Source organism: Poecilia mexicana, unplaced genomic scaffold (genome assembly GCF_051168715.1).
Source record: "Poecilia mexicana isolate PSO_F unplaced genomic scaffold, ASM5116871v1 scaffold_2, whole genome shotgun sequence".
Lineage (NCBI taxonomy): Eukaryota > Metazoa > Chordata > Actinopteri > Cyprinodontiformes > Poeciliidae > Poecilia > Poecilia mexicana.
In genome coordinates, this window is record NW_028263371.1 from 52,298,521 (window position 1) to 52,311,682 (window position 13,162).

Sequence of the window (13,162 nt, forward strand, 5' to 3'; positions counted from 1 at the left end):
AAATTGTTTTGTTTAAAAAACTTTTTTTTTAATTAAATAACTAATTTTTGTCTCATGAACTTAAAAAGTTATTTGCCAAACATAAACTTTTGTTTGCACACATCAGAAATCTTTTGTTGCGATTTTGGCCCCTGCCCACAACGTCATGTGAGAACAAAGTTTTTTAAGCAAAACTCAGTAGGCTTTTCCCATGGTGACATGCATTAACAATTAAATATTTGCTTTTGTTTTTTTTTTTCTTTTTTCTGCAGTTCCACGTTAAAGTTTGATGCAGATCTGCTTTCCTGAATGGACCATCTTCATCTCCACTTGCAGTGGAGATGAAGATGGTCCAGTTCTGATTTAGTACCAGTTCTGAGTTACATTTCTTGCTAAATTGCAGGTTTGAATATTGCAATACTTTCCTATAACAAAGTAGACCTGCAGAAATAAATTACTAATAAAATATCTTACATATACATAGTGTTATGCTCTATATAGAGATTTACCTTAGCTTTGATTGTATATCTCACAATTTTGTAAATTATCATTGTTTATTAAACTCTGAAAGCTGAGAGGCTTTGTTGATATTCTGTCCTAGAATGCGGTTAGATGTGCCCTTTTTTTGTTGTTGAGCACCTGCCCTTTTAGTGGTCTCTGCACGGCCCTGTCAATAAATCAGGTATACGCAAGCTCCAAACAGCAGAAATCCATTTATCACGAATAAATAAATGTATCTCGCAGGGTAAGTCCCCGGAGGTCAAGTGGACTTGACCAATTGTATTGTATTGAGTGACAGATCCATAATTTGTAGATTTGGAAGATGTGAAAAGAAAGGCTCCAAAAAAAGAGTAAAAGACAACAGAAAAACAAATCCAGCAGGGCAGGAAAGGGAGGAGAGAGAAAAAAAATGTCCGCCTTCACCGAGAGCTAGAGAGAAAAAAAAACAACTAAAAGTTAAAATGCAATTTATAATTTAGTTCCAGTTCTAATTTAGTTCTGGTCCAGTTCTGATTTACATATCTTGCTAAATTGTGGGCCTGGGAGCTTGAGGGTTCTGCGCAGTATCTTGGCTGACTCTTTCTTGGACATTTGCCACAGTGATGGTTACCGGGGCTTGTTCAGGGAGGTTGCTGTGGTCCTCTCGTAGAGAGGTTAGCCACTGTGCATTGCTGTTGTGGGACGCCTCCCTTTCCCATATGCCTTTCCAGTATTGTTCAGTCTCCAGCCTTGGTGGGTCTGCTCTGTTGTTAGTGCCCTGCCATTGAGAGTACAGTTTAGCTGGTTGGGTGGAGAAGAGTCGGTTAGTTCTCCTGGCTTCATTCTCTCTTGTGTATCTCTTTAGGCGGCTGGCCAAGGCTTGGAGTCTTTGTTTGGCAGTTTCGAGTGCTTCAGGTATGGGCATCTGGCTGTACTTCTTGGGTACTGATCTTTTCATTTCACCCCTTAGGAGCTCTGACAGCTGGCTCACTTCCCTCCTTGTTATCTTGATCTTAGCCTCTAACCGTCTTTTCCATGGTGGATATTGGGTCTCATGGTTGCTCTTATAGCCAAGCATCTCAAGGATCACTGATGCTGAGTTGTATATCAGTTCATTGGTTTTAGTTATGGTGTTGGTAGGGATTGTTCTCAATGCTGCATTCAGATCTTCAATGAGACTTTTTGATGGTACTTCACTCAGCCGTTGTAATTGGTGTCGGGGTTTTCTGGTGTTAATTTGGGCCATGATTCTCTCTCTCAGGTGTCTCTCATGGTATGAGGTAGGCTATATAGCTCCAAGGGTCTTGCCTAAGGACCCACACTGCATAGCTCAGTTTCACTGTTGTAACTTTTGCCCCAGCCTGGATATATATATATATATATATAAACAGCTATGCCTTACCAGTAATCAGATACCCTGCCGGAATAATTAGCTGGCCAATTAAAAAAAAAAAAATTCCCCTCTCACCCTCCGTGGGTGGTCTCTTTCATCCTCTGCCTAGTCCTCTGCCTCCTTCCTTACGGCTCGTGTACAGTCTCAGGGTGCTGGATTTGGGGTGGAACCCTCCATGCATGGTTAGTAGCTTCCGAGTCTTAACATCCGTGGCCTTCATCTCTTCCATTGGCCAGCTAATTATTCTGGCAGGGTATCTGATTACTGGCAAGGCATAGCTGTTTATTGCACGGATCTTGTTCTTGCCATTGAGCTGGCTTCTCAGGACTTGCCTTATTCGTTGGAGGTATTTGGCTGTGGCTCCTGTCCTTGTGACCTCATCGAGGTTGCCATTTGCTTGCTGTATTCCCAGGTACTTGTAGCTGTGCTCTATGTCTGCTATTGTTCCTTCTGGGAGTGAGACCCCTTCTGTGTGGACGACCTTCCCTCTCTTTGTAACCATCCGGCCACACTTCTCTAGTCCGAATGACATCCCAATGTCAGTGCTGTAGATCCTGGTGGTGTGGATCAGTGAGTCGATGTCTCGCTCGCTCTTGGCGTACAGCTTGATGTCATCCATGTAGAGGAGGTGACTGATTGTGGCCCCATTCTTAAGTCGGTATCCGTAGCCAGTCTTGTTGATGATTTGGCTGAGGGGGTTCAGGCCTATGCAGAACAGCAGTGGGGACAGAGCATCTCCTTGGTATATGCCACATTTGATGGACACTTGTGCAAGCGGTTTGCAGTTGGCTTCAAGGGTGGTTTTCCACAGCCCCATCGAGTTTGCAATGAAGGCTCTTAGAGTCCTATTGATGTTGTACATCGCTAAGCATTCAATGATCCAGGTGTGTGGCATTGAGTCATAGGCTTTCTTGTAATCAATCCAAGCGGTGCACAGGTTGGTGTGTCGGGTTTTGCAGTCTCGGGCGACTGTGTGGTCTACAAGGAGTTGGTGTTTGGCTCCTCTACTATTTATGCCGATGCCATTCTGTGCCGTGCTCATGTATTTATCCATGTGTCCACTTATCTTAGCCGCTATGATGCCTGACATGAGCTTCCATGTTGTAGAGAGACAGGTTATCGGCCGATAGTTGGATGGGACTGAACCCTTTGAGGGGTCCTTCTGGATCAGGATTGTACGCCCTTCAGTTAACCATTCAGGGTGAGTCCCATTTTGTAGCAGCTGGTTCAGTTGAGCTGCCAGTCGCTCATGGAGGCCCTGTCAGGCCCTGGTGCTGTCCAGTTTTTCATACCCGAGACTCTTTCTTGGACATTTGTTTACAGCTGGTTGGGTAGAGAAGAGCCGGTTAATCCTCCTGGCTTCATTCTCTCTTGTGTATCTCTTTAGGCGGCTGGCCAAGGCTTGGAGTCTTTGTTTGGCAGTTTCGAGTGCTTCAGGTATGGGCATCTGGCTGTACTTCTTGGGTACTGATCTTTTCATTGCACCCCTTAGGAGCTCTGACAGCTGGCTCACTTCCCTCCTTGTTATCTTGATCTTAGCCTCTAACCGTCTTTTCCATGGTGGATATTGGGTCTCATGGTTGCTCTTATAGCCAAGCATTTCAAGGATTACTGATGCTGAGTTGTATATCAGGTCATTGGTTTCTGTTATGGTGTTGGTAGGGATTGTTCTCAATGCTGCATTCACATCTTGAATGAGACTTTCTGATGGTACTTCACTCAGCCGTTGTAATTGGCGTCGGGGTTGCCTGGTGTTCATTCGGGCCACGATTCTCTCTCTCAGGTCAGTTGCTGTCTCGTTCAGTTCGTTCATTACTGGGGCTGCATACCTCTCGCCCATTACCGTCTTGTTCCAGTAGCCCATTTTTCATCAGGGTGCTCTGGTTCCCCAGCACCTGACGCAGACCTTGATTGGCCGGGCGACGTCTATATATATATATATATATATATATATATATATATAGCTCAGCTATATATATATATAGCTGAGCTATACAGTCAGCTATATATATATATATATATATATATATATATATATATATATCCACAGCCAAATACCTCCAATGAATAAGGCAAGTCCTGAGAAGCCAGCTCAATGGCAAGAACAAGATCCGTGCAATAAACAGCTATGCCTTGCCAGTAATCAGATACCCTGCCGGAATAATTAGCTGGCCAATGGAAGAGATGAAGGCCACGGATGTTAAGACTCGGAAGATACTAACCATGCATGGAGGGTTCCACCCCAAATCCAGCACCCTGAGACTGTACTCAAACCGTAAGGAAGGAGGCAGAGGACTAGTGAGTGTGAGAGCCACTGTCCAGGATGAAACATCCAAGATCCATAAATACATCAAGGACAAAGCCTCAACGGACGATGTGCTCAGCGAATGTCTCAGGCAATGGGGAACAGAGGACGAGGTGCTGGAGGAACCATCATGGTAGGACAAGCCCCTACATGGGATGTACCACTGACAAATAACTGAAGTGGCTGATATCAGGAAATCCTACCAATGGCTGGAGAAAGCTGGACTCAAGGACAGCATGGAGGCCCTCATCCTGGCCGCCCAGGAACAGGCCCTAAACACCAGAGCAATAGAGGCTCAGATCTACCACACTAGACAAGACCCAAGGTGTAGGTTGTGCAAGGAGGCCTCTGAGACAGTCCAGCACATAACAGCAGGGTGCAAGATGCTGGCAGGGAAAGCATACATGGAACGACATAACCAAGTGGAGGGCATAGTGTACAGGAACATCTGTGCAGAATATGGACTGGAAGCCCCGAGGTCAAAGTGGGGGACACCCCCAAAGGTGGTGGAGAATGACCGAGCTAAGATCCTGTGGGACTTCCAGATCCAGACAGACAAGATGGTAATGGCGAACCAACCGGACATTGTGGTGGTGGACAAAGAACAGAGGAAAGCCGTTGTGGTGGATGTAGCAATACCAAGTGACCACAACATCAGGAAAAAGGAGCACGAGAAACTGGAGAAATACCAGGGCCTAAGAGAGGAACTGGAGAAGGCCTGGAAGGTGAAGACCACAGTGGTGCCTGTGGTCATCGGGGCCCTCGGGGCAGTCACCCCCAAACTGGAGCAGTGGCTAAAACACATCCCAGGAACAACATCAGACATCTCAGTCCAGAAATGTGGAGTTCTAGGCACAGCCAAGATACTGGAGGAGAACCTCAAGCTCCCAGGCCTCTGGTAGAGGACCCGAGCTCAGAGGATGAAAGAGGGAGAGAGAGAGAGAGAGAGAGATAGAGAGAGAGAGAGAGAGACAGAGAGAGAGAGAGAGAGAGAGAGAGAGAGACCACCCGCAGAGGGTGAGAATGGAATTTCATATAAAAAATAAAAAATAAAAATTCCCCTCTCACCCTCCGTGGGTGGTCTCTTTCATCCTCTGAGCTCGGGTCCTCTACCAGAGGCCTGGGAGCTTGAGGGTTCTGCGCAGTATCTTGGCTGTGCCTAGAACTGCACATTTCTGGACTGAGATGTCTGATGTTGTTCCTGGGATCTGTTTGAGCCACTGCTCCAATTTGGGGGTGACTGCCCCGAGGGCCCCGATGACCACAGGCACCACTGTGGTCTTCACCTTCCAGGCCTTTTCCAGTTCCTCTCTGAGGCCCTGGTATTTCTCCAGTTTCTCATGCTCCTTTTTCCTGATGTTGTGGTCACTTGGTATTGCTACATCCACCACAACGGCTTTCCTCTGTTCTTTGTCCACCACCACAATGTCCGGTTGGTTCGCCATTACCATCTTGTCTGTCTGGATCTGGAAGTCCCACAGGATCTTAGCTCGGTCATTCTCCACCACCTTTGGGGGTGTCCCCCATTTTGACCTCGGGGCTTCCAGTCCATATTCTGCACAGATGTTCCTGTACACTATGCCCGCCACTTGGTTATGTCGTTCCATGTACGCTTTCCCTGCCAGCATCTTGCACCCTGCTGTTATGTGCTGGACTGTCTCAGAGGCCTCCTTGCACAACCTACACCTTGGGTCTTGTCTGGTGTGGTAGATCTGAGCTTCTATTGCTCTGGTGTTTAGGGCATGTTCCTGGGCGGCCAGGATGAGGGCCTCCGTGCTGTCCTTGAGTCCAGCTTTCTCCAGCCATTGGTAGGATTTCCTGATATCAGCCACTTCAGTTATTTGTCGGTGGTACATCCCATGTAGGGGCTTGTCCTCCCATGATGGTTCCTCCAGCACCTTGTCCTCTGTTCCCCATTGCCTGAGACATTCGCTGAGCACATCGTCCGTTGAGGCTTTGTCCTTGATGTATTTATGGATCTTGGATGTCTCATCCTGGACAGTGGCTCTCACACTCACTAGTCCTCTGCCTCCTTCCTTACGGCTCGTGTACAGTCTCAGGGTGCTGGATTTGGGGTGGAACCCTCCATGCATGGTTAGTAGCTTCCGAGTCTTAACATCCGTAGCCTTCATCTCTTCCATTGGCCAGCTAATTATTCCGGCAGGGTATCTGATTACTGGCAAGGCATAGCTGTTTATTGCACGGATCTTGTTCTTGCCATTGAGCTGGCTTCTCAGGACTTGCCTTATTCGTTGGAGGTATTTGGCTGTGGCTCCTTTCCTTGTGACCTCATCGATGTTGCCATTTGCTTGCTGTATTCCCAGGTACTTGTAGCTGTGCTCTATGTCTGCTATTGTTCCTTCTGGGAGTGATACCCCTTCTGTGTGGACGACCTTCCCTCTCTTTGTAACCATCCGGCCACATTTCTCTAGTCCGAATGACATCCCAATGTCAGTGCTGTAGATCCTGGTGGTGTGGATCAGTGAGTCGATGTCTCGCTCGCTCTTGGCGTACAGCTTGATGTCATCCATGTAGAGGAGGTGACTGATTGTGGCCCCATTCTTAAGTCGGTATCCGTAGCCAGTCTTGTTGATGATTTGGCTGAGGGGGTTCAGGCCTATGCAGAACAGCAGTGGGGACAGAGCATCTCCTTGGTATATGCCACATTTGATGGACACTTGTGCAAGCGGTTTGCAGTTGGCTTCAAGGGTGGTTTTCCACAGCCCCATCGAGTTTGCAATGAAGGCTCTTAGAGTCCTATTGATGTTGTACATCTCTAAGCATTCAGTGATCCAGGTGTGTGGCATTGAGTCATAGGCTTTCTTGTAATCAATCCAAGCGGTGCACAGGTTGGTGTGTTGGGTTTTGCAGTCTCGGGCGACTGTGTGGTCTACAAGGAGTTGGTGTTTGGCTCCTCTACTATTTATGCCGATGCCCTTCTGTGCCGTGCTCATGTATTTATCCATGTGTCCGCTTATCTTAGCCGCTATGATGCCTGACATGAGCTTCCATGTTGTAGAGAGACAGGTTATCGGCCGATAGTTGGATGGGACTGAACCCTTTGAGGGGTCCTTCTGGATCAGGATTGTACGTCCTTCAGTTAACCATTCAGGGTGAGTCCCATTTTGTAGCAGCTGGTTCAGTTGAGCTGCCAGTCGCTCATGGAGGGCAGTGAGTTTCTTTAGCCAGTAGGCATGGATCATGTCAGGCCCTGGTGCTGTCCAGTTTTTCATACCTGAGACTCTTTCTTGGACATTTGCCACAGTGATGGTTATTGGGGCTTGTTCAGGGAGGTTGCTGTGGTCCTCTCGTAGAGAGGTTAGCCACTGTGCATTGCTGTTGTGGGACGCCTCCCTTTCCCATATGCCTTTCCAGTATTGTTCAGTCTCCAGCCTTGGTGGGTCTGCTCTGTTGTTAGTACCCTGCCATTGAGAGTACACTTTAGCTGGTTGGGTGGAGAAGAGCCGGTTAATCCTCCTGGCTTCATTCTCTCTTGTGTATCTCTTTAGGCGGCTGGCCAAGGCTTGGAGTCTTTGTTTGGCAGTTTCGAGTGCTTCAGGTATGGACATCTGGCTGTACTTCTTGGGTACTGATCTTTTCATTGCACCCCTTAGGAGCTCTGACAGCTGGCTCACTTCCCTCCTTGTTATCTTGATCTTAGCCTCTAACCGGTCTTTTCCATGATGGATATTGGGTCTCATGGTTGCTCTTATAGCCAAGCATTTCAAGGATCACTGATGCTGAGTTGTATATCAGCTCATTGGTTTCTGTTATGGTGTTGGTAGGGATTGTTCTCAATGCTGCATTCACATCTTGAATGAGACTTTCTGATGGTACTTCACTCAGCCGTTGTAATTGGCGTCGGGGTTGCCTGGTGTTCATTCGGGCCACGATTCTCTCTCTCAGGTCAGTTGCTGTCTCGTTCAGCTTTGATAGTTCGTTCATTACTGGGGCTGCATACCCAGTCTCGGGGTGGGGAGTAGTTAACTCCCCCCTGACCTTACCTTTGGGCTCCTCCCTTTTGCCGTAGCATTTGTGTTGTACCTCGTCAATCTCAAGTTGTGATAGCAGTTGCCGTTTGCGGATGTTGGAGCACTGAGCTACTAGTTGTTTGGCAGTCATTGTAGACTGTGGGTGTCGAAGTAACCATTCCACCCTCAGTCTTTGCATGTAACCCCTCTGACTAGGGTTACTTGAGTAGTAGCATTCCAACAGATCCATGTTTTCGTCTCTCGCCCATTTCCGTCTTGTTCCAGTAGCCCATTATATATATATATATAGGCCTGAACCCCCTCAGCCAAATCATCAACAAGACTGGCTACAGATACCGACTTAAGAATGGGACCACAATCAGTCACCTCCTCTACATGGATGACATCAAGCTGTACGCCAAGAGCGAGCGAGACATCGACTCACTGATCCACACCACCAGGATCTACAGCACTGACATTGGGATGTCATTCGGACTAGAGAAGTGTGGCCGGATGGTTACAAAGAGAGGGAAGGTCGTCCACACAGAAGGGGTCTCACTCCCAGAAGGAACAATAGCAGACATAGAGCACAGCTACAAGTACCTGGGAATACAGCAAGCAAATGGCAACATCGATGAGGTCACAAGGACAGGAGCCACAGCCAAATACCTCCAACGAATAAGGCAAGTCCTGAGAAGCCAGCTCAATGGCAAGAACAAGATCCGTGCAATAAACAGCTATGCCTTGCCAGTAATCAGATACCCTGCCGGAATAATTAGCTGGCCAATGGAAGAGATGAAGGCCACGGATGTTAAGACTCGGAAGCTACTAACCATGCATGGAGGGTTCCACCCCAAATCCAGCACCCTGAGACTGTACACGAGCCGTAAGGAAGGAGGCAGAGGACTAGTGAGTGTGAGAGCCACTGTCCAGGATGAAACATCCAAGATCCATAAATACATCAAGGACAAAGCCTCAACGGACGATGTGCTCAGCGAATGTCTCAGGCAATGGGGAACAGAGGACAAGGTGCTGGAGGAACCATCATGGGAGGACAAGCCCCTACATGGGATGTACCACCGACAAATAACTGAAGTGGCTGATATCAGGAAATCCTACCAATGGCTGGAGAAAGCTGGACTCAAGGACAGCACGGAGGCCCTCATCTTGGCCGCCCAGGAACAGGCCCTAAACACCAGAGCAATAGAGGCTCAGATCTACCGCACCAGACAAGACCCAAGGTGTAGGTTGTGCAAGGAGGCCTCTGAGACAGTCCAGCACATAACAGCAGGGTGCAAGATGCTGGCAGGGAAAGTGTACATGGAACGACATAACCAAGTGGCGGGCATAGTGTACAGGAACATCTGTGCAGAATATGGACTGGAAGCCCCGAGGTCAAAGTGGGGAACACCCCCAAAGGTGGTGGAGAATGACCGAGCTAAGATCCTGTGGGACTTCCAGATCCAGACAGACAAAATGGTAATGGCGAACCAACCGGACATTGTGGTGGTGGATAAAGAGCAGAGGAAAGCCGTTGTGGTGGATGTAGCAATACCAAGTGACCACAACATCAGGAAAAAGGAGCATGAGAAACTGGAGAAATACCAGGGCCTCAGAGAGGAACTGGAGAAGGCCTGGAAGGTGAAGACCACAGTGATGCCTGTGGTCATCGGGGCCCTCGGGGCAGTCACCCCCAAACTGGAGCAGTGGCTCAAACAGATCCCAGGAACAACATCAGACATCTCAGTCCAGAAATGTGCAGTTCTAGGCACAGCCAAGATACTGCGCAGAACCCTCAAGCTCCCAGGCCTCTGGTAGAGGACCCGAGCTCAGAAGATGAAAGAGACCACCCACAGAGGGTGAGAGGGGAATTTTTTTTATATATATTATGCCTCCAAATAAAATTAAAACATTAAAACTATTTATTGTTTATTGTTATTTATGTTCAAAAGGCCTTTATCAATACTGGAAGAAACAAACCGAGTATTTAAATCCGGAGGGACTCTTCATCTTATAGAATATTACCAAAGATTGAGCTGTCCTTCTGTAGTCACTTATTATAATCAAATTATATTGGTTAATATTGTTAAAAAATTACCATATTAAATACTGATTTATTCTTTATCACTGCTACTAAGTATTTTTCCCTTTTTTACCTTTATGTTAAATAGTGATCGTGGATGAGCTTCTGGGAAAACATCTCACAATTATTTAGAATAGTTGAAGTCCAGACGTCTTAGAAATCAGATTTATGTTTGATGAGCTAAAGGATTTTTTATCTTCACTTTTCAACAAAAGGATTGTATCATCTGCCAACTGACTTATTATTATTGGCTTGACAATTACATCAATTCCAGTTATTCTACTGACTAATTACTGTTTTAATCAGTCTACAACCATTATAAATAATTATGGTGAACTTTAACCTTGACAGATTCCTCTATTAATGTTGAATTTATTACCTGTTCCATGGCTAAGGGCTACAGATGCTTGTATATAGCTTGATAATACATTTTCTATATTTTTTCTCCTAATCCTATATGAATAAGTGTTTTAAAAATAAATAAATGTTCAACAGAATGGAATGCTTTATAAAATAAATCCATTTTCATCAACTAAGTCTGTTGTGTTTTTGTCTGCATAACCCAAGACCTTATTCCAGTGGAGATCAGATCCGAGTTCTATTCATTCAATGTTAAGAAACAAGTATATTACTAATTAGGTATAAAAGATATTTAATGCCCAATGTTTCAGTGGAAAATACAAACTCATTTTGAAACAGAGATAAAGATAATAGAGAATCAGTCAACATCCAGCGATGCTTTCTGCTTTCATCTATGCCTTGTTCTGCACCCTCTCTAAGGGGTGTTAACCTGTTGTTATCGGTTTATCCAGAACTATATCGGACCGGCACCAGTTTTACATGCTTTGGTGATGTAGGTGGGCAGCAGCGTGCATGAGGATAAAAGACAGACACAAAATCATAAATCTATATCAAGTCATTGTAACCAAGTCTAATATAATGAATAGATCTTATTTCAAGAAAACTGATTGGATTTCATGAATCATATTTGAAATTTCTTTTTTGAGTGTTGCAGCAACAGCAGATTTTATAGTTCCATAGGCCAACTGATCATTAGTTATCTAAAAGTGCCTTTTATCTTTGCCTTGTCTAAGCATCCGAACAGTCACTCCTAGTTTTATACTTGACATTGTTTTTGTCAATACACTTCAATAAAACTGATTACTACATACCTCATTATGCATTTGCTGTGTCATATTAAGACTGCTTTCTGAAATAATGAGATATAGTAATGGTATGCTGCGAGGTTAATGAGGAGAGAGCGTTTGTAGGAGCTATTTTACCATTTTTTGGTTAAATCTTAGAATTTAAATTTTTTAGTTTATTCTTATTATTTATTTTCTAGTTGATTTATCATTAGAATTTTTGTTTGATTTGTTATTTATAATAAGTTATTTGATTAGGAATTCACATAATTAGTTAATTAATTTCAGGTTTGGATGTGGGTATTTCACGGTATAAATAGGTGGGTCTTAGGTAGCTTATTATGCATGTGGGTGGTCACAAGGTTTTTTACCAGCCTATGGAATCAGCTAATCAGTCACATCGGTTTCCATTGTCAGTCAGAGAACAGGTAAGGAATAGGAGCAGAAGCCTGTAACCTTTTGCCTGAACTGCAAATAAAACCAAATAACTATATTTTGACTTTTGATCCTTTTTTTGCTGCGGAAACCAGAATCCATGGTGGATCAGGTGACTATTTGAGTTGGATTCACCTTTATTTTGATCACATTCGAGTTTTGAATTTTTTGATTTTTGAATCAAAAAACAAATGGGACAAATGGTCACTACAGTGTTGGTAACAGGTGATTAGCCTCTTTGACTTGAAGTAACATCGTTTGTCTTAGGAGTCAGCAGAACACATGGACAGGCGATTCCACACTATTACTTTATTTTGCATCCTCACATTGAGGATGTAAGGATGCAAGTGCCTTGGAGACAAAGCCAGTTCTTCACGGCACTTATGATGTGCTTTCATACACAAAAAGTAACAGACATTATTAAGTTGTGTGTGTAGGTGTGATTATTATAATTGTATAAGGATAAACTTGGTTTAAGTTTCATCATATAAATTTAAACAAAAATTAAAATCATCAAAGCAAATATTAGGTTTGATGCACTTTGGGATCAATAACTGAATGGAGAGAGATTCCAGTGCATTCAGGTCAGCTTTGGTGCTTTGTAGTTCATTATTATCCACTGAAAAGGTTTGCATGGCTGCCTCATGTTTTCACTGCAGGTAAAACGTTTGCGCAAACATTTACACCATGTTCATTTTTAGACATCCAGAGTTGTGCGTAAAATATTGTGCTGCACATTTTTTGTGTGCATATGCACACTTTATATGAATGTTCCCCAACCCTGATCTTCAAGGCTCTCTGCCATTTAGGTGTTTAACTTGCTTCAGACCAGCTGATTCCAATTGATGGCTGACAGGCACTTACTAAACTGTCTTCAGTGGAATCAGGAGTATTTAATTGGAGAAACATCTGTAAATCCAGGACAGTGTGCCTTGAAGAGGGTCAGGAAACACTGCTTCATACATCAGGCCCTGTTATGGTTCTGGCCCATCGGTCTGCTCTGTTTTCCTCCTGTTTTGTCTTATGGATTTCCCTGTCTTGTCTCACACACATTTGATACTCAACTGGCTTCTATTTTCTGGACATGGTCCCTGTTTCTGCTTATCGACTTCTGCCCTGTGTTTCGTCCCTGGATCTGTCAGCCTGAGATTGTCTGTTTGTGCCTGAACTTTTTCTGTGCTGTGACTCCTGATTTTCACCTGACGCCTCATAAGTCTGTTAGATTCTGCTTCCCTGGTTCTGACCCAGCCTTGGCCTCTTGACGTCTTATCATCACATTTCATGGGATGATAACCTGCAACTAGACTGCTGTGCTAGCAGTGTTTGTGCTGTTCATGAACAACACCTCGCCACTGCCTACTTATCACAGTC